At 45.7% G+C, this 22,858-nt stretch overlaps 1 protein-coding gene across 4 annotated transcripts in view; it reads right to left on the bottom strand.

The window, feature by feature from the left end:
• The window catches only part of PALM2AKAP2 (PALM2 and AKAP2 fusion), a 980,740-nt gene that overhangs the window by 242,812 nt on the left and 715,070 nt on the right, over positions 1–22,858 (bottom strand). Inside the window, exon 1 of one of the 4 annotated variants that reach the window (XM_078676634.1) lies at positions 6,927–7,107. The exons of 2 other annotated variants lie outside the window; for them this stretch is intronic. The gene's annotated coding sequence lies outside the window, so the exon portion shown is untranslated. Of the gene's footprint in view, positions 1–5,128; positions 5,241–6,926; positions 7,108–22,858 lie in introns of those variants that run through there. One more of the 4 variants, XM_078676635.1, reaches the window with a different exon arrangement.

Here is a 22,858-nt window from a genome sequence, read left to right as displayed (position 1 = left end):
TCCATTTTAAGTAATGGACCTCAGGTAATCGGCATTAGATCAATAATCAGAATTACAGCAGCTGGTAGTAGTGTTGATGCTTCTGCTGTAAAAGGTCTGGTCTTCAACCAGATTTCGTGACCAGTCACCCCCAGGCCGGCCACCTCCCGAGCCAAAACAGACTTCGCCACATTACTGTAAAAGCCCTTACCGTGGAAGTACATACATACAGTGGAGAAGCGTGGCTCAGTGGTTAGAGGCGGCAGACCCGGAAGCTGAGATCGACCGTGGACCAGGGTTCGATTCCCCGCCTCGGCGGGTCTCGGGCTCAAAAATTCCACGGACTCGACAATTCTCGCTCCGGTGCCTACTCGAATCACGGGGTCACACTCTGCAACTCTGGGCAATAGCTTGCTTAATCTCCACTACGGCCCCTCGCGGCGGGATGCCTGGCTTTCACCTTGTGGATACCCTGCCAGGGTTTCTCACAGGGGAATACCAGGACGGGTTCCCTAAGCAAGCGCCAGGATGCCCTTTGGGTGACAGGTTTGCGCTATATAAGTACACCTACATTTACATTTACATTGTTCCCCAGGGCTTACACCAGAGTGTGCTATGAACCAGGCCAGTGTAAGGAAGGATAATGCTGGGTCCTTACTTTTGAAGCGAAATGTCCCACCTTGGGATTCATACATGTCACATAGCAGAATCGAACCCGCGCAGTCCAAGGCTCCGGATGCGCAGGTTGGTCCCGGCCATGCGGCCTCAGCCCCTGGTGGCTCTGTGATGAGTACCAAGGAAGAGAATTCAACTAGGGATCCTGGTTGAGTCTCACCTGGTAGATGCCTGGTTAAGCCTCGCCCTGACCTCTCGGCTGGATCTGAGGTGCCTTGACCAGGCCTGCTGCTAAGTAACAAGGGTGACTGTGGGGTGACTTGGATGCCCCATCACTGTTCATCCTTTAAAGAACACATTGCCCCAGTTGCTAATCCACCCTCTCTCAGCACTGATCTCTTTTTCTTCAATCCTGCTGTTTGTCTTCCTCAAGAGGTTTCTTTTCTTTCTTCATCCCCCGCTCTTCGACTCAGAGGCAGAATTCCAAGTGAGACACACAAACTAAGCCCTGTGCATTTATCATCAGTTGCATAAACACTAACATAAGTTTGGAGGAATCTGAGAAAAATAGGTATTTACGAAGGAAGGCACCAGGATGGGAGAAATGAAGCACTCGCACTGTTTTGGATGATATTTTTCTGGGAGGATCATGTCTGAAATTAACACATTAAAGGCTGCCAGGTACCACTGAGTGCTGCGCAAGAGCTCTGTAACAGTAACGCCATGATTTAGATTTCACTGGGGGTAAACTCTTGTGACAATTCAGTGGTTGCCTTTTTTTATTGAATTTTTCTAAACAGTGGGCGTCAATTCAGTTCCACAGGGAGCATTTTCAGCACATTTTGCAGCAACGCAACAAGGCAACTACTTGCTAAAAATAAACTGAGCAAGCAGACTTGATGCCTCCCAGAAGAGCTGCAGCAAGGGCTGATTAAATCCTGGTGAAATGAAAAAGCACATAGCCTTGGAGCAAGCTTCCATGGGTTAGGCCATGCCTTTGTATGCGAACGAAGGGGGCTGCGAAGTCGCGCGCCCTGCGATGCTGAGCAGTGCTGCAGAGTGACCGACCGGCTGCACATTCCTCTGATCTGCATTGCCCTTACTTTAGAGACACCCTCCATCCAGTAAAAGGATCCAGGACAGGACCAGTCGTCGCAGCAGTGCTCTGTCGTCAGCACTGTCCTATCATGGGGATGGACAGTCCAGCAAATAATTGCGTCATCATCCTTCGAAGCCCTCTCTGGGACATTCTGTGCCACTTGGGGACTCGTCCACCTGGGACGAAGGCCAGGTATTAGCAATCACTTTAAATATTTAGCAGGTGGAATCTTATGGCTTCAACTGGTTAAAGGAGCAGGGCTCGTGATCCCTTCTAAGTACCAGAAGTTATATTTCGGCTATGAACGTAACCAGCTCCACTGGAATGATGTGGCAGGGTTGACTACATTATACAGCACTTCTATAGCAACATTATTTGGTTACTTTATTTTAAGTCACATTAATAAAGTCTGAGAAAAAGGTTTCACCTCATTGGTGCCAGTTTGGAACCAGAGTACAGCAAGCAGCAACTGAAAGGCGGCCAGTTGACCGTGGTGCTTTAACCATGGCACTTTCCCAAGTAAATGTTTGTACTTTTTGAGCTAGAAATATTGTGATTGCTTAAATCTGGCAATTAGGTAGCAGATGAAGGTTTATGTGGCAAATGCAGTAAACACTCAGAGTGGTGGTGATCCCTAACAAGATGGGGAACACACAGTGTTGTTTAAATGCCCCTCACACACCAACAGGCCCCTTGGTGTCATGCTTCATCATCGGGGCCTTCGCACCCCTCTACGGGATGCGGCGTGCTACGACTTGCGAATACGCAGGAGCACTTGAAAGTGAACTATGTGAGGGGGTGTGTCTACAAAAAGTGTGAGTGAGGTGAGGTGAAACAATGGTTAAAAAATACCTGGCGCGTGGGTGAAACAAATTTATTAAATCCCCGGCTGGTATTATTAAAAAAAGTGCAAGGCGTGGTTGAAAAAATACAGATTAGGGTATTACAACCACTGTGAAAAGTGTCACTTTTCACAGTGGTTGTAATACCCTAATCTGTATTTTTTCAACCACGCCTTGCACTTTTTTTAATAATACCAGCCGGGGATTTAATAAATTTGTTTCACCCACGCGCCAGGTATTTTTTAACCATTGTTTCACCTCACCTCACTCACACTTTTTGTAGACACACCCCCTCACATAGTTCACTTTCAAGTGCTCCTGCGTATTCGCAAGTCGTAGCACGCCGCATCCCGTAGAGGGGTGCGAAGGCCCCGATGATGAAGCATGACACCAAGGGGCCTGTTGGTGTGTGAGGGGCATTTAAACAACACTGTGTGTTCCCCATCTTGTTAGGGATCACCACCACTCTGAGTGGATTCTACTTTGTTTATTCATATAACTAGGGAGGCCGAATCCACTGACTCTCTCTCTCCCCCCTCTTGTTAAATTCTTGCAAATGCAGTAAACCCATATTTATGCGGAAATGTTTTGGCCACAGAATTGCATAATTCCAGTGGCCCTTAATATAAGACACGACAGGTTAGGAATTTGAACATGCGTTCTGGTAAGGATGTGTTTTCTCTGATTGTAAGTTTGTAACTAAAATCATAACTGACTCTTAAAAGATTAAGTATATAGTAGCAACATTCCATAAAGAGAGGCATATTCTGATTTTGTTTTTTAACGTCATTTCTTATGAGATTGAAGGAAAAGGTATGATGAAGGAACATAGCCTGAGACAGAACACCTGGAGAGTTGCACACTAGTAAATAAATGGAAGTTGTAGGTGTTTTATTTTTTAATAAGGAAATGTATCTCTAATAACTCGTCTGCACCTATTCCCTTTCATAAACAAGTGCACTGAACGGATTCACCTCAGAAGTTATGACTGAGGGTGATGTCAGCTAGCAAAGGGCACGCTGTAATACCAGCGTACAACAAAAATGTGACGTCATTGATGTGCGCCTTTGCGCTTTTGGCTCGAGGGATGGGGGCTTTCTTGAACTAAAGACAGTGATGTCTCTATTAGGAAAACCACAGAATCACTCAACTGCGATGTTATAAGCAGGGCCACTGGAATTATGCGACTGTGCGGCCACTGCACTTCTCACATAAGTATAGATCTGACACATTTGCCACACATCTCATCATTTGCTGCATATTCTCCAGATTTCAACCAACCAAAATTGTGTTTCTAGCGCAAATTGTTCAAAAGTTAATAACATGTTTTGTTTTGCTGCGCAGTGGGAGGCCTTTTGCAAAGGTTGACTGGCCACATGCTTTATGCTTATTGCTGTATTTGGGTGCTAAACTGCTACTAATGAGGTGCAACCAAAGCTCAGACAATCTTAACAAGTGTATAAAGGGCAAAATAATGAAGTAATAGTATCACAAAATCTTCCTCATTAAACCGCATATTGTCTTTTTTTGCCGCATAATTTACTCAGCCATACCACATAATTTGGCTCTCCCCTGCCGCATAATTCCAGTAGCTCTGGTTATAAATCAAACTCAGCCCCGCCCCTGCCGCCATACCTAACCACGGCGGGTTGAATGGACGTTTAATCACGCAGCCGCTTCTCTGAAAGCCCCAATTACAACTCTGACTGCACTTTGTACGATTAAGAGGAGCGCCGAAAATAACGGTAACTCGCTTAACTCCTCACACGCGCCAAGTGCAACCATCCTTGGCAGGTGGCTGGAAATCCACCTCACGCCGATAACCGCATAATCACTGCCGTTAGCAAGCTCTGTGGGTCGGGAGCCCGCCTTGAATGCTTAGACCACCCGATGGGTGAAGTGACAATAATCTTGTGTTTGCATAGCGCTACGTGCCGCACTTCAGCTGTTTTAGGAACTATGAATAACATAATGAAACTGTAACCCAATTTAAACCACTCCTAAGGAGAGACGGCTGAGTGCAGTTTCAACTAAAAACCTCCAGGGTAGTGCATTTTGCAGGCGACCGAATTTCAGCTCACTGAGCTATCATTCCAGAAAAGTGAAAGTTGGCTTTCTCCATTCGCCCAACAGCTGCAGCGGGACTCGGCCTTGAGAGGTCTCCGGTTCATGCACTGCTAGGCCTAACTCACGCTGTGCACCACTACAGACGCACTAAAAGGCGGGATAAAGACAAGTCCAGTCTTGCACAAGGTATGAAAGGATGCAAAGTACCTAGTAAGAGACAATGAAACATCTGCATCCGGGGAACATAAAGTTAAAGGGCTCCTGCAGGTACACTGAATGCAGGCAGAAGTTGAGATGCATAAAAAAGTATGGAATTTGGGAACTATAGTGAGTGAAATAGAGGTGGGGTCAGCAAATTTGGCGCCGAGGCAACAAGAAGTATGGGACTTGGCGTAAAACTAAAAAAAGATTTGAAAGGTCGTTCCCATTAGACCCCACACAATGCAACAACTGTGAGACGCAATGGTGGCTGAAGAATCAGCCATGACCCTCCATCTGCAATCAGAAAGTACCTGGTCTCACTTACCTCTCCCTCAGTCCAAACCCACCACTTCTGGGATGTGGTGATGTCCTAGAAGGGCCACTGGAAGAGGGGGGAGCAGGGCAAGTGGTCCTTGCGCGTCAGCGTCTCCACCCAAGGCCTGGGATGTCTCACCCAAACTGCCCAGCCAAATCTGCAGGATATGGTGGACCCAAGTGCACATCCAGGAAATAAAACAGGACGTGCACTGAGGGAAGCTTTCTTTCCTAGCCAACAGGAATGCTGCTCCCCCTCCCTCGAATACTGTCATTTTCCACCACCCACCACGTACTTTAATACTTAGAACAACCAAGTAATGTCACAAATTATGCTGCACTGACATGCTGCCCCCACGCACCCCCTCCAGCAAGGCAAATGATAGAGAGTTCACTGGTATTCACTGACTCAGTTTTCTAACTGGCAGAAGTAGGGTAAGTTGATTTTTGCACTACTGAGCCTGGTAGCCTTGTGCCAAGTGTCAATGTGACACAGATAATAGCCTTTTTTGTTGCAAATCCATTGATAAAGTGGCTTTGCGACCTTCGGGGTTTGTCTTTAGACAAACAACAGAATACTAAATCTGGTGATAAAAAAACATTATGCATGTTAACTGTTTAACACAAATGTGATTATACTACATTGGCGCCCAAGCAGTTGTCTGTGTCAAGTTCTCCCATTAAAGGGGTTGAAAAAGATAGTTGGGGCATTCGAGAGATACTGGGGGCACCTACAATGGGTAGGCACCACCAATTTTTTTCAAAAACACCAATGATGTGTGTTTGCTGCCTTCCACTCCTAATAAGGACAAAAAAACTCAACAATTCTCAACGACGAATAAAGTATTCTCCATCTCCAAACGTTTTAAGACATTTGCCACGAGGAGGTGGTATGCTCCGAGAATGAGAAACCCCTGTGGTGGGTTATGTTCTTTCCCTCTGCATCCAAAAATGTGTCTCCTCTGCACTGCAGCCCTACAAGGTTGTGGCTGCCCCAATGCGCCAAACACCGCCGTTCAGTTTCATCCACAGGACGCTCTGCCTCCCTCCCAGATATGTTTAACAGCTGCGAGCTCCAATAGGGAAAAGTAAACTTAATTTGCAACTGAAATTATTTATTTTGGGGCAGGATTTATAAAATCGCACCATTTTAAATGAAGCTATTCAAAAATAGGAAGAAATCCAGAAAAAAGTCGGCAAACACGGCTACATGATGTATTGTGCCCCGTTTCCTCGTTTTGGGTCCATTTTGGGTCAGCAAGTCCTCTCTCGGGGAAGGGGGCTGACACCACAGCCTGTGCCCCTGCAGCCCTCAGGGGGACGCTATAGAGATGCATAGAGAGGCGGGGCGGGGCAGAGGGCAGGGGGCTGGCACGGTTTCTCTGACAAGCCTTGGCACCCTGTCCATGTTTAGAAGCAAGACTGCCCCAAGTTCCTAGTGTTTGACACAGACCTCACCGTACAGTAGGAAGCACCGCACACGCAGTGTGTGTCACACACCCCCTCTTCATGTTCACACATCCGTGCATCACAAGCCTCCACACACACAGCTGCCCGGGATGAGCAGTGTTTCTGTTGCCAAACACGATAGTGACAAGCCGCCCAGCAAACACACTGTCCTGCTGGGAAGGAAACTAGAGGGCAACGCATTCCTTTACGTGTGTGGGTGCTGGAAGGCCACTCTTCCCCCACCTTCCTCTTCAGCAGTAACACCTAACTCAGACCCACCATCATCACTCCCATGTCCCACCCCCATAAGTCACACACCCTGCTTACAACGCAGCCCCGAGTCTGTTTACAGCACTCACTTGGAAGCGGGTCCCGTCGCTCTCGGGCCCCCTCTCCGGGCAGTGGGACCCCCTGTGCTGCAGTGCGGGGTACAGCGCCTCGAGGCCCCGTGTGGGGGGTGTGGGAGCCCTGCAGGGGCTGCGGGATGATGCTGCTGCTGGGCTGTGCGCGGCGGCTGCAGGCGGGCTCTGGCCAGCGCTCCTCTCTACTCTGATGACACAGCCCCCCCCCCCAGCCCTGTCTCCTCCTCCTGAATAATGAATACATGAATGGAGCAGGAGGCCTCTCTCGGCTTCCCGCGCGGTCACGAGCGGCGGCCGCTGCCTCCATTCAGCCCCGGACTGCAGGGCCTGGGAGTGAGGGGGATTGAAGATGGAGAGGGTGCCATGGGCCCTGGAGAAAGGGAGAAAATGGACCCCTGGCCGTTGTTTGCTTGATAAAATGCAGGAATAATCAGGGTTCGGGGGCTCCCCCTCTAGGCTCCGGTGCCACTGCGCCTGCTGCACCTATACCAGCTGTGGAAGAGGGTGGCATGCGGACGTTTACTGCCAGGGTCGCATGGGCAGGTCCAGTGTAGCTCCGAGAAGCTGCACTTCTTCGGTAAAGCGCAGATTGTACGGAGTACCGACACTTTTCAGTCGGTACCGCCCAGGCCTGCTGCCCTCGGGAGCGCACACCAAGGAATGCATTTCGCCTGGGCCGTTATTTTTTATAATTTTCAACAATATCACACCCCTGCGTCGGGGGCAATGCGGCAGATGGTGGCCACCAAAGAGTTCCACTCATCACGATAGCTCGGTGGGTCGAAGCACCGGCTGCAGGGTGTCTACCACTTGGTGATGCTCTACCCGGAACCAAGGGGCATATTAGCAAGAACCTCGTTAAAATAACGCAGTTTTACTAAAACGGCGATAATGGGCTTGCTAATATGCGTTATAGAATTCCAATAGAAGCCCATGTTAGATGTACAGGACATCTAACCTGGGCTTCTATTGGAATTCTATAACACATATTAGCAAGCCCATTATCGCCATTTCCTGCCACAAAACAGTGATAATTTTAACGAGGTTCTTGCTAATATGCCCCCAAATTCGCTGACGAAAGTCCGAAGTTGCTAAAAGGGCAGATGCTAAGCTGTGCAACAGCAGCATTTGCTGTGCTTAGCACTTTGAGGCCCATGTGGTGCTGTTGTGGGTGCTTCAGATTTCTAATTTTGACTACATTCTTGGGAGGAGATAAGATGACACGGCCTTTGGGGGAGGATGATTTACAAATGGAGAAAACAGCTGGATGCATGTAAACTTGGGGGAAGAAGGGGGGTTAGGATAATGTTGGTGACTTACTGATAGCCACCCAGTTGCTTTCTGCAGCCGTAGACGTACTCTTCGAAAATCAACCAGCCCGAGACGTTTTAAGGCATGGAAAAAGTGGGCAATTGCCCAGGGCCTCCACCTTCCAAGATTCCACTGGGAGAGCAAACTTTCTCTCCAGCTCACTTCTGTGTATGTCTGGTTCCCATCTCTTAATGAAAAACTCAATATTGTTTGGCATCGCAGGAATTGAATTAGCTATCCTTCAGGATCTTGTTCGCGCTATATAAAACTTTATAAATTAATAAAAGTGGGGAATAAAATTCCAAGTTGTTCCAAACAGAGGCCCCCAAATAATTTCTTGCCCAGGGCCCCCAACATCCTTGAAATGACACAGCACTCAGCCGGATTCACATTTTTTGTGCATTTAAATTGAACTTGGGTGTGCAAAAACTGCACTTTCTGAATGTAACTTCCAACATATAAGAGGAAGGGAAGCCGTCAAATAAGAAGCAGGCAAATGAGACTGAGACAAAAGGAACCAATGGCAAGCAATGGCCGGGCCCAAAACCCACTCAGTAGTCTATAGGCTGTGGGTAAGATATAAACATATTGTGCTTAAAACACATACTATTCACACTTAAACAGGGGAAATTCCCCATACACTGTTCATCTCACATAAAAATACCTTAAACACGAACACAATTTTTAGCTAGATAAATAAAAAAAAATCTGTTCTTAAAGTGGCAGAATTTGCCTTTTTAAAACATTTTATTATGGGAGCGCTTTATTTACAAGCATTTAAGTGGGGTCAAATAACCTTTCGGACAGAGTTTCCTCTGTGAAAGTCTTCCCCACAATGGGATGTGGACTTTAAAAAATGGGTGGTGCTGAAAAGCACCACCCAGGATGTTATTGTATTCTATTATGTTGTCACTGTCAACATACTCTCATATTGGGCCACCTGTTTAGTTCCCAATATTGGTGATGCAAATTTCACCATCAGAGATGGGCACTGGGTACTGATGGAATGCCCATCAGAGATCACCCAAAAGTGGGCTTGGTCCAATGTAGAAACAGCCACTTTGGTTGCGAAATCTCAGCTGCCCTTGTGGGTAATTCTGTAAAATCTGAGTGCAGTGCTGGATTACCAAACAGGCAAAGTAGGCTTCAGCCTATGGTTTCCACTCCTTTCAGTGGCCATGTGACAATGGATCAAATACATTGAGGAAAGTGAATATTTAATGTTTTGTCAGCTTATTAAAATGATGATGCTTTTTATTTTGTTTAATAACAATAATGGTGAATGTTTAGTTAAGTGTAATAAAATTGGTTTATTACAATTGTTGGTGTTGGTAAAATTAAAATCGCATCAGGAGATAATTTGCGACAGGGGTCTCGAAAATTCGCCTGCCTAGGGGCCTCCGTAGGGTTTAATCCGGCACTGAGTAGCTGACATCATATCAGAAATGGGGAAGGACATTCCCCATATTTAATAGTGGTGTATCAGAAAAAGTTTCTCAACATGGATATTTTCTACTTTGGGTTAAGAAAATGGTATGCAATAAAAACATTTACATTACATCATCATCCTCATAATCCTTTCTTCCATTTTATGCATGCAGAATTTTTAACCGGGTAGAAAATCTGCATTCGAGGATTGTAAGCATCCCAGTAGGAAAGGCAAAAAGTAAATCGGGTACATTTTATGGGCCGTGCATGCAATTTCTAGTAAATCCCTAAAAGGTCAGAAATCTGATGCAAAGGTATTAGTACCCCTACAGGAGGAAATATCCAACTATTTAACGTGGCTGGTCTTCTGTGCAGGGCCGTCTTAACAGTATTATAGGCCCCTGGCCAAAGCAATACACTGGGCCCTGCCTACACAACCACTTGTAAATAATCTCCAATGCTTAATTTATGTAGGCTATGAGCAGAAGCACCAATTTTTGGGGACTGGGACATATTTGTCTTCACCAGCCTTTTCCCCAGAGTACAAGTAAGTCAGGCAGGGCAGGGAGAAAGAATTGGGAAGTTGGAAATGAAAATGAGCAAACATCAGTTAATTTCTCAGCAGTGGTGTTTTATGGTTTCCACTTGTGCACAGTGGGAAAATGCTGGCACAGACATCATAATCCATTTGAAAATATATTGTGGCAGACAATCACACATACATGTTCGAGGGTATAAAATGCTTTAAATTCTGACACTTATTCCGTATTAGCTTCCAATTTTCTACTTAGCTTGACAAATAAATTATATATGTTATTAAAACATTGCAATGTTGAGATCTCCATGGAAGACAATGGAGTAGCTCCAGGCTTATAATGGTCAGTAGAAGCCTGGAGCATCAACATTCCAATGTTTGTCTTCATGTTTCTCCCTTTTTAATTCAGAACATTCTACCCTTAGTAGGTGGAATGTTCTAATAGCCCTATGGCCCTTCTGCCTCAGGCTACACCGGTTGTTAAAGGCCCTCTCCCTCGTTATAGGTCCTTGCCTGAGGTTCGAACCTATAACTCGGGTTCAAGGCCGTTAACAACCGGTATAGCCCTCAGCAGCAGGCTGTATAGTTATAAGTTGAGTGCTAAAGAAAATCGCTCATGTCACAGCAAAACTGAACAAAGGTGCAGGCTGTTTGACCTCTGGACCAACCAGTTGAGATTGAAACGGTTCAAGTTCAAGGTTTTTGGCTACATACATGGTCGGTAAAAGCCTGGAGCATCAACATTCCAATGTTTGTCTTCATGTTTCTCCCTTTTTAATTCAGAACACTCTACCCTTGGTGGGTGGAATGTTCTAATAGCCCTATGGCCCTTCTGCCTCAGGCTACACCGGTTGTTAAAGGCCCTCTCCCTCGTTATAGGTCCTTGCTTGAGGTTCGACCCTATAACTCGGGTTCAGGGCCTTTAACAACCGGTATAGCCCTCAGCAGCGGGCTGTATAGCTATAAATTGAGTGCTAAAGAAAATCGCTCATGTTACAGCAAAACTGAGCAAAGCGGAAGGCTGTTTGACCTCTGGACCAGCCAACAAAAATGTTGTTTTTGAAGAGTTGAGATTAAAACGGTTCATGGCCACTCGTTTTTGGCTACATTTCTAACAAGTGGGCAGGCTCTGACTCCTGTTCCCCTTTACAAAGAGAGAACTGACAGTAACTGCAGGCACTCCTTGTGTGCCTAACCAGTATAATATTCCAACAGATATATATGTAGGAACTATCCATACTTCAATGACATAGCTCAGTTTTAAAATATGAAAACAGATGAAGAATGATTTCCTTGATTTACTAACCATGTGAGGTTTTTCACTTAAATTAATTAATGCTAATTGGGTAGGGTATATTTTAGTGTGTTAAGGAACAAATACACTTTGAAAAATTAGCAAAGAGTTAAACAGTCAGTGGGAGCAGTTGCAGGAGCCTCATCCATCCCAGCAGTTGTACGTCAGAAATATCGCCCTGCAAAAACATTGTAGGCAAAACATCTACAACCAAAATATTGTGAAGTTAAGTATATATCAGTAATTATAGATTTACTAGATTTGTTGTCCCCCAGGCATGTCCTTTCTCTTCCCCATTTATTGTCCCCTGCTAAGGACAAGTAACCTGAAAGCAGTCATGCTTGCTCAGGGAGGAAGAGGGCTCAGAGTACCCTGCCTGCCACCATGGAGTTCAGGTACCTTCACTGGCTCCCCGTCAACAAGAGGATCACCTTCAAGCTCCTCACCCACGCACACAAAGCACTCCACAACACCGGACCAGCCTACCTGAACAACAGACTCAACTTCTACACCCCAACCCGCCAGCTCCGCTCCGCAAGCCTCGCCCTCGCCACCGTCCCGCGAATCCAACGTACAACGTCCGGCGGCAGATCCTTCTCCTTCCTCGCCGCCAAGACCTGGAACACCCTCCCCACCCACCTGCGGCAGACCCAGGATCTGCTCACTTTCAGAAGGCTCCTAAAGACCTGGCTCTTCGAGCAGTAGCAGCAGCCCCCTCCCCTCAGCGCCTTGTGACCCTCACGGGTAAGTAGTGCGCTTTACAAATTGTATGATTGAGGTTGTAAGGAACTTGCACCAGAGGAACCGTGCTCTCCCTGCTCTCTTGGCCTGATGCAGACGTCACCAGCAGGCAGCCACCATGAAGATAAATCCTTCACATGAATTCAGCTGAGAGGGTGATATTCACAAAATGCTTTGGATTCCCCATCTGAAGTACTTCTAATATAGTGGACTTTCTATTGCCATCATGATTGGGTGAACATTCAACTGGATTAGTAGATAAAACGCCCACCAGAAGATCTGTTAATCAGGTTTATAATCTATCATTTGATGGATAATTTCGGCAAAACCTTTGATCGCAAAGCATAAGACCTTCCTGCCTGGAAAGTGGTGTATAGTAGGATCCCCCTTCACTACTGAGTGCCAATTTTACACATACAAATGGAAGGGATTTGCAGCTGCCTGAATGGCCCACAGTGGATAACCCTCTCCTCTCTGGGACTAAAAACTAGATTTGAATTGAACTGCACCTCTCTCAGGCCAAGGGCTCCCTACCTCCTTGGACAGCAGCCTCTTGTTCAGGGGTGCAAGGTCAAGCCTGATTAACTAACCACTATCCTCTGGGTAAAACCACACCCAATGGCAAACTGTTTCATTCACTTTTATGCACTCAGGACCTGATTCACAAAGGTAAACTTACACATTTGGGTAAGTTTACTCTTCTTCAGTATTCACAAAACTGTAATTTAACATTAAGTTTAATATTGCGGAGAATCCGCAGTCGGGGCGTAGAACTACGCACATAAAAAGACAGGCTCATCTTTTTATGTGCGGAGTTCTACGCCCCGACTGCGGAGTATCCACACTCAAAAACTTACTATTACATTGTAGTTTTGTGAATACAGAAAAAGAGTAAACTTTTACACAAGCATGTACGTTTACCTTTGTAAATCAGGCCCTCAGTTTCTAGCAACCAAACCGTAGCCATTAAACTCTGACAAAACTCACATTTTTTGTGTCAAAACTTGGTCTAAATACGTATCATTTTCATAGACTCTATTGTCTATATTCACTTTGTAGCGCTAGGTTGTTTACAAGCTTGGATACCTCAAGGTCTTATTAGCGTGTCGGCACATACGACAGTCGGCAAGACCAGCTCTAAGGAAGCTGCACTGGCTGCCGATTCAGTCCAGAGTTCGCTTCAAGGCCATGTGCTTGGCCCATGGTTATATTTGGAAAACTGGACCTGCCATTACTCATCCCTTCGTCACTGCCTACCATCCATCTAGGAATCTCCGTTCCAGCACGTCCTTCCTCGCAACTACGAGGAAGATCCACAGATCCAGATGGGGTGGCCGCTCCTTCTCCTGGAATGCTTCTATGCTCTGAAACTCATTGCCTCCCGCTCTCCGCAGGGAATCCAACCTCCAAATCTTTCGCCGTCTCCTGAAAACTAATCTCTTTACGAACCCCTATTCTAACCGGTCTTACTCTGCCCCCCAGTCTGCCCTGTCCTTAGCACTACGAGGCCTCAGGGTAGCATGCGCATTACAAAAATTCCTTCATTCATTCATTCTGTCTGACATGAGTGTTGATTCAGCAATGTGCCTGTGGTAACGGAAATGACATAGTTGGCTTTTGAACCCTTGATGACATCACATGATTGACTCCCTTGTCCCACTGTGGGCCCCTCAAGCGTCTCCTTTTTACTGCTGAGGAGCAAAGGGAAGAGTCCTGTTAAGTTTCTGTTCCTGTTGTTATGACCCATGAGATTAACAGTAAACCGAGCTCATTACATCCACATACACCTATACGTACAGCATAAACTGGAGTCCAAATCACATTGAGTTTTCTCTGATTTACTCATGCAATACTCTTGAATTCCAGAAGTTAGTAATGGCTTACTCATGAACATCATGAGTAGGCCACGCGTACAACAAGAGTAAGTCGAACTTTCTCATACGTCAATTAAGAATCGCGTAAAACAAGAGTAAGTCAAACTTACTCATACATCAATTGTGAATCGAACCGCAGACTCTCAGGTGGAGAACTGTATGAGAGTGAGGTGTATTAAGTAATACAATATCAGGACTTAACTCAGTGGAGTGTATTTTTCCAGAGACAAAATGGCGTTGCCACAGTTCAGTTTTCCCATAGAGTGGGAAGTACACATTCATCTTAAACCAGTGGATCAAAGGTAAGAGAAATAGTAGGTAAAGGGAAGCCTATGTGTTAAAGGGTAAGTCTCGGAAAACTGAGTGCCAGGGAGAGAAGTGGGCAGTTTTCAAGGATAAATTAGCGGCTGGAGGGGTGTTGTTTCGTTCTTTTCATAAATGTACTGGCACAAAGGGCCCTTCCTCAGGTCCCTTTCCACCGAATGACCGTGTATGTGTGGAATCTCTGGCGGTGCGTCCATTGGGGGCGTTGGGGCGTTGCCCCACTAGCCATGGACGACCGCCACGCTAACATTCAGGCAGGAACGATTCATCAATAATAAAAATCTTGAGTCTAAATGTCTATCTAATCTGAGCGCACTGCCTGCGGCAAACCGGCAACTCAGAGAGCTTCGGAATCGGGACAAACCCGACATCGTGCAAGGTGTGGGGGCGGGGCTGTGGCAGTGATTGACAGCGCAGCACAAACAGCGCTAGCTGCAGTGTGCGCCTGTACATTTTTGGGCTATGGATTTTTAGTACTGAGTACTGACCTGCGCATGCCCACGGTACAGTTTCTTACCTCCTCCCCCCCTATTGCGAATCAGAGTGCGAGGGACCCGGGCCCCCGGGTCTGATTATGGGCAGGCAGTAACCCTGCTCTTAGCCAATCCTGGCGCAGTAGCAGCGCCAGGATTGGCGAGATCAGGGTGGACACTAGGGAAGAGCTACTTCATCCACATCACGAATATCCTGCGCTACAGACTACAGAGGACACCTTCCTGCATCCTAAAGTTAATACGGACGCACTTTATGATATTTTTAAGAATCGGTCCGAATCCCGAAGATGGTATTTAAACATTCACTGGACTGCCGCAAATTCCTTGCGTGCTTCGTCGCAGCGCATACTTTAACAGGGTGGTGTGCGGCCGAGAAGCCGAGGCAGCCGTCCAGAAGCAGGCCGGAAAAGCCTTCACTTTCATTGATTTTGTGTAGCAGCAGGCATCCTTTCTCAATAAATAGACCGGGAGCACTGGCGGCACGTACCAAACGGGAGAATAGGAAAGGCCTCCAGGGCTCCAGTGACACAGCTACACGACCATGGCGGAAACCCACCGTTTATACTGCTCTCGGCAGATCACAGACCCAAGCGTGCCTGCATTCCTGACCTGAACAAGGGCCTAGCTCATCGCTTCCCAATCCCACCCTACTTACAATCAGCACGCGAGCAGTCTCGGACTGGGAAGGCAGGCTGTCGGCACGGAGCAGACCTAATTTGTAAAACAATTAGTCAGCCAGCTGGTTATTTACTGACAATACCATGTTTTGCAGTTTATCGAGTACGTTATTATTGAAGAGCAGATCATTGAAGAACTTCACACTGAGAATAGTGTTTCGCCAAAGAGCCAGGTATTTATGGAATTCGATTGCTGTTGATGCGCACACACATATTTCGTATTGGTGCGGTTTCGTTTTTAAACACCGATTCCATGCATGTAGGTTGTTTGGAATTCATCTAAAGCGGGCACCGGACAGAGTGTACATCATTACGAAATGTGAGTCATGGTTCTAAGTTTTGATATTCTTTTGGGTGAGTTGGTAGTTGGATGCTGTCACAAATCACACCTATTGGTGAAGGTTTTCTTACGAAAACGTTTTTTTCACTCTAAATTATTTGGTATTTGCAGACACCATAATGTAAATCTCAGTACGTGGTCATATTGTTATAATTGACAAAGTACATTGAGAATAGTTTCCTCCTTGTATCCTTGGCAGAGATGCGTGCTGTAATTTAAAATAAACTTTGAGCACCAGCTGTGCTCCTTATCATTTTGATTCATCTAGTTTATAATCTATTCATTATCACTCAAAGTTTTAGCTCAGTGCTAAAGAAGATCATAAATCATGGATATAATTTAATGACATCGGGGTCATGTCCCACTAACTAAGTACACCTTTGTTTGCCTCAAAATGCTAATCACTCCTCTGCAGCATTAATAAGGGGCTCTGGTTATAAAATGTGATAATAATGTGTGGTCTTGTGAAAATGCGTTTAAAGTGCAGTAGATTATAAAATTACAAGGCACAACACAAGGTGATTCAATGCACTTAAAACAGTGATGCTGGCATTGGCTAATAACTTTTTCTAGAATTGCTCACATATTTTTTATATATTGTGTGTCAAAGGATAGAGTAACATGTAACCGTGTTAAAACAAACTCTTAATCAAGGGAAGTAACTTAAGGATTTGTTTTACAGGATATCTACAAATAAAGAAATATGTGAGGTACCCAGCATTGTTATTTATCACAAAGTCTTTAATGAAGATCTGTGGTTATATTGATATGCAGCAACCTACATTATATTATCATACAAAATCTCTATATTGATGTAATTGCTACACTTTCCCAATTGCTTTATTAACATTCTTGCTTTCTCATATATCCATGAAGATGCACCATTTGGCCGCTCTTTTTTCAAAATTTTCAGGCAACCCTCGCCACAGCGCACTGCACTCATCTCTTACGCCTCACCACTTTCAAATGTCACCAGCCGCCCTCCAAAGGAAACTGTAAAATGACTTGTGTGGAATGAAGCAAATTAAGCACAAGCACTTTAGTCAAGTGATCCACTTTATAAATAGAGATGTAACAGATTTTGGGCCGCAGAAAGCAGGGTCACACTCCACCTGTCTTTTCTTTGTTTTTGTAAGAGTGGAAATGTACGGTGAGCTCCAACTTACTTCAAGGTAAATTCTGGTGCCTTTGTCCCATCAGAATATCATTTTTCTCTGCCTTGTACTGGCACGTTACTATGCAAGCTTCCAGTGGCGGCTCCTCCAGTATGGCGGAGGAGCGTCAGCGCACTGCTTTCTCGCAGTGTGAGAAGCAAAAACATAAAATGGTAATAATAATGCTTTTTTTTTGTTGCCGGCGGCCCGTGGACGGGGCTGCTCTGCTTACGGAGCAGGGCAGGGGAGGAGTGGTTTGCCCACTCCTGAGTGAGCAGTGACTGTTTGGTTGGCCCTCTTGGGCCGCCCAAACCAGTCATGCGCACTCCCCTGTTTGCCATGCACCCACATCTGAATAAGCAGGCACTCTTTAGGAAGGAACAACTTTGGATTTTCCACCTGTCATGTGGCAGGAACAGACTCAACAAGGCTATCCCGTGGAGTGAAGTCAACAGATTACTTTGACCTCACCCTCACTCAGCCCTATTGACATCCTTGTGGCCACGCCACCGATTCCTGGGAACTCCCCATGATATGGAGCAGCTCAGGTCAGTCATAGCACCTTCGGTCAGCTACACCTTTCCTCTGGACACCCCCTGTGATACATGGTCATGCTGGCCTGACCACTCCAGCCCACTCATTGGTTCCAAGTAACTTGCCCAGCGATTTGCCACACACAGTGAGGCATTTGACATAGATTTGTTTCAGTTAGTGACCCCCATGCTATGCGTGTTGTAACATCTGACTTTGTCTTTGCATGCTTGCAATACCTGCCCACCGGCTGTCGACCAGCCCACTAATATGATGGACGGCCACGAGGACACACATACCAATATTCCTTAGTGGCTGCCCAGTTCTTTACACCAAAAGCTGGCCATATGTTTTATGCTTATTTCTCTCAGTCAGAGAGCCCTTGCATTACGCCAGCAAAACCTGCCCAGTCTAATACTATGTTTGAGCAGGGCACTTGAATATGCATTACAATATACCTGAATGCCCTGAGGATCTGCCCAGATCTTGACGCTGTGCCATTACACAATAGGACAATGGAGCCATCTGAATGCATTCCCTTCACTCAAGATGGCTGCCGCCCGCTTCCAACGTGATGCTACTACACCAGAGCACTTACTTGCTGTGCAGCACACATGCCCGGGCAGCTACCCGGCACTCGCCCGGAGTGCAGCTATTTCCCGGATACTTAAACTAGATCTGCCCACACCCCCTCACTCTTCTGAGCTGGCGGAGTGAGGGGTGGGGTCTCGGCACTGGTTCCCTGCTGAACTGTAAGTACGACCACTCACTTGGGGGCTCTACTCTACGCCTGCATAGCGTACGGCCATTTTTGACAATACCCATTGCTCTACTTAACCTTGGCAATATTTTCATTTGATTTCGACAGCCAGGATGTTAACTTTGGTAACGTACATCCTCTGCCTGCCACTCGATGGAGCCTGACCTTAACCCAATTCTCGTAAGTCTCTGGCTGCAATCATTTGACAGTGGTTGGTTACCACCACCTTCACCATAGCACCATGATATGTGTCACGTTTGCCACATTTTGCTTCTTTCGATGCTATCTGGCTACACACCATTGAGTTGCACTAACCACCCTTGCATGTGATTTGGCGTGCTTGTTACCTTGGAGGCTGCTTTGTTCATTGTCTATTTTTGAATTTTGTTTTCTGTTATTGTGTTCTCCTGTTTTTATTTGTACAGGTCGCTCTATTCTAGACATATTAAAAGGTACATCATTCTTAGGATGCAGAGTGCTTGGTTCACTTGGAGTAACCAACTACTGTGTAGATAGTGTAGTATTTCTGGTCCTGAAGAATCGCCATGTGATTTCCTATACATTAAGTGAGAAACATGTTGACCACTCATGCTTAGCCACTTCTGACCATTATATCAGCGGTTACACCATTGATGTTTTTAATTGAGACATGTGGGCTTGCAGATAAAATTAGTTTTGAACACCACTGCGCCTCTTTTTATCTCTCCACACACCATCTCACCACATACTTTGTCCACATCTACACTACGAGGCCCCACAACTCACCTAAAGGCTTCGGAAAAAGATCTCCAACAAAGAGCCCCTCAAAGGGGGCCCGTCAGGCATTGCAGCACCAGCCTGACGAGGATCAAGCCCTATGATGAAGCATGATACCCAACCGGGTGTGTGAGGGACCCACTTCCCAAATTGGGAGACACCCCGTCTCCACCTTAGGGTGGGTGGTGTTGACTGACCCAGCCTCCTCTACCCTCCTCAACAGGAACTGCATACCTCCTCTTCTCACAATCATAAGAGAACTCAGAACAAAGGCTGGGAACATTCCTTCACTATCCACACTGACTAGTGACTCAGCTCACTCACCTGTCTGTGGGGGAGAGTGATCCCTTTCAGACCAAAATGCTAATCTGCCAATCAGCGAGACGGGTCTAAAATACATAGGCACCAATTTACAATACTACTAGGGGTCGTAGAAGTGACATCAGGCACCCTATAATGTTGGATAAAATCAGTTGGTTGATCCGTTAACCATCATTAGAACATTGGAATGTTGGAAGCTCCATTGAAAACAATGGAGTGTTCTGGGATTCTAATGGCCGGTAGAAGTCTGGAGCTCCAACATTCCAATGTTTGTTCACAGCTGGTGCTGTGAACAAAGGCCTCAGGGAGCCCAAAGGGATTTCAGCCCCCTTGGGCTCCGTGAGGCCTTTGTTTTACAAATTAGAACATTCAACATGATGCCCTTTAGGGCCGGAATGTTCTAAGAGCCTTAGAGTCCTCCGTAGCAGGCTCTACCAGCTATTAAAGGCCCCCTCCCTTGTTAAAGCTGCTCGCCTTTGGTTTGGGCCTCTAACTCTGGAGTGAGCCATTAATGGCTGGTAGAGGCTGCTACGGCGTGCTGTAAGGCTATATCTGACCATGAACAGCCTCTTATTTTCCTGCGGAAGCAGAGCACAGAATGATAACTGCAGAACATGTAGCATTTTTACAACCCAGTTTACTTTTTGTTTCTATTGCTGCTTTCATGACCGCTCAGAGTGGGTGAGGCATGGCTAATACCAAGTATACCAAAGAGGAAGCCAGGGGAGCAGCTGCTTCCACAGGGTACCCACAATTGACTCCCTTGCTTAAAAAGCTCAGTCAGAGCCGGAATACTGAGGGCTGTTAGAATTTGGCAGATGTATAAATTTGTCACAAATGTGACAGATATCCTGTCTACCTTATTACAGGTGCTGCAGGATATGAGGCAGTTGTAATAAGATGTACTTGATAGCCTACATGTTTGTGGTAGAGTAACCCGGCCAGACTCTAAATCAGGCCACAGCCTGAAACTGAAGCCACTGTGTGTATCTTTCAGGTAACTTAGATCTCCCAACCGTGTAATTGATGAAACTGGGTAAGGTAACAGTAGTGTATCAAGAAAGAGGTTGTATAAACTCCACCACAGTGATAGGTTCAATCGATTGACTTGCGATTCATTTAGCTTACCCTGGCAAATCTTTCAATTGTGCGCAGAAAAGGACCAAAGAAGCTGACATATCTGTGGACATGAAGAGCTGGATGTTCTCTGAATAGTGGCACTCTGACTATACAAGACCAACTCAACTGAGACTAGAAACTAATTTACAACTGATGGAACAATGTGCAAAAATAAATACCACAAGCTTTAAACAATTGACTAAACCACTGGGAATTAACATAGCTCCCCTCGACTGTTCAAGTGCATGCATTTTGTAGGTTTTGGGGAAAAGGAAAATATTGGGTCCCAGCTTCTATGTAGTTATTGGTCCATGATCGTCATGTGGAAGCGGAGACGACCTGCCTTCAGATGCCTTTTTTCATAATTTCACCTTGTAGCGATTAGAAAAAAGTACCTTTTTATAGCTGTTCCTATGCTGTGCATGAATACAACACCACAGTAACTATATAAGATACACACAAGCATAGGCAAAGCCAACCCCATCAGCAAACAAGCATTGGCAAAGTGAGACCGATGAGCTTTGCCAATGCTTGTTTTTGAGTGTCAGCTCAATAGTTAGCCATTTGTACGTGGCCATCTTTAGTAGCTCGTATGTAAACTGCGTGTTGTTGATCTGCTCACGTTTTCTTTCAAATATTGGCACAATACTGGAGCATCTGCAAGTCTTTTGTCAACTCGTCTTCTGTTTGTTTTGTTTTTTTGCAGTTTTATATAGCGCAAACTCTACCCGAAGGTATCAGAGCGCTTTAAATGAGCACCAGTTGCATCATAGACGGACACAATAATTTTTAAGTTGAGCCTGGGCAGCGCATGCGCTGCTGCGAGGCATGCAGTAGGTGAGTATGGATTTAAAGCCCCGCCCACTCTCTGCCCATATTTTGAATCGGCTTGTGTCGTTGTCCTTTGTAAACACTGGCTTCTGAGACGATTTTAGGCTTGTTAGACTCCCTCCTTGGTACCGCCTTGTCTGCATTGGTTACCTCCCATATTGACTGGACTTTTACTGGTGTTGTTACATGGTCTGCTTTAAAGGTCGATGAGCACTATTTTATTTAATGCTCTTCCCCTATTCAACCCACTCCGTCGCAGCACGCTGCCCACTTTTATTTTAATTTTTATTAATGGCGGTCCGCTTTAATTATAGCGGCTGCTTTTTAAAATGTATTTATTTTAGCCGCACGGTCCGTATTTAGCAGCCATGCTGATTTATCTTTTTTTTGTTTTGTTAACTAGCACCCATAAAGCGCTTTCATATTTATGGTGCTGCACCCCTGTCTTTACACAAACCGCATCTAAAGAAAGGTATGCGGTCGACATTACAGTGAAAGCGCGGCGGCGGCATGGTCGCTTTTACCCAAAAAAAAACATCTGTTTGTCAACTTGACAAAACAGATGCTTTTTTTGGTCAAAACCCTCAAGCCGTTGTTTCACTTTAATGTCGGACACACCCCTTTCTTTAGACGCGGCTTGTCTAAAGAAAGGGGTGCGGCCTCCATAAATGTGAAAGCGCCGTATAGGCACTAATAAATCAAATATTTGCAATGCAATAGATTTTGCATTTGCGAGAGTTTAAGGTATTGCATTGTCTGTCAATAGCTTAAACTCTCATTAATGCGAGACCTATTGCCTTACAAATGCTTGTATTTTTTAGGCACGGAGCGATTAAGTGATTTGCCAAGAATCACAGGATGCTTGAGCCTCCCGCCGGAGTCGAACCTGATTCCCCAGCTTCAAAGTCGTCCTCCCTTGCTTCTCAGCCACAACCTCTTCAAAAGGCAGCACCCTACTTGCCCATTCAATATATCTGGATTTTCCCAACTCACTTCTCTTTTATCCTGCAACTCACCACGTTTTTTATCCCAAGAATAGACCTTACTCTCTGAAGCAAGCTAAGGAGCTACACCTTTCAATATAATAACTAAACTGCACACTACACGCACAGGGCACTGATCCTAAAATGTAAATTTCTTTTAACGGTAGGATTGTGTGCAAAATATTCTTAATAGAAAGTTTCACACGCAACCTCACCTTTTTCTTATGATCTCACAAGAAACAAAAACAGTTTAAAAGCAGTTTAATCTTTTTTTCCTCTGACATACATTTCAGATGCATTTAAACTATAGTGCAACTGACGCATTTACCAAAGGAGTCTTCTTCTGAAAATCCAACTCCCCACCCAGCACGATTATTACACGACTGTTGTGTCCGAAAGAAGTGCCTGCAAATTCTAAAATCACTTATATTTTGGCTGGCAGCAGCAGAGACAACA

Source organism: Lissotriton helveticus, chromosome 2_1 (assembly GCF_964261635.1).
Source record: "Lissotriton helveticus chromosome 2_1, aLisHel1.1, whole genome shotgun sequence".
Taxonomy (NCBI): Eukaryota; Metazoa; Chordata; class Amphibia; order Caudata; family Salamandridae; genus Lissotriton; species Lissotriton helveticus.
Note: the sequence above shows the minus strand (reverse complement) of the source record. Positions and strands in the feature narration are given on the sequence as shown.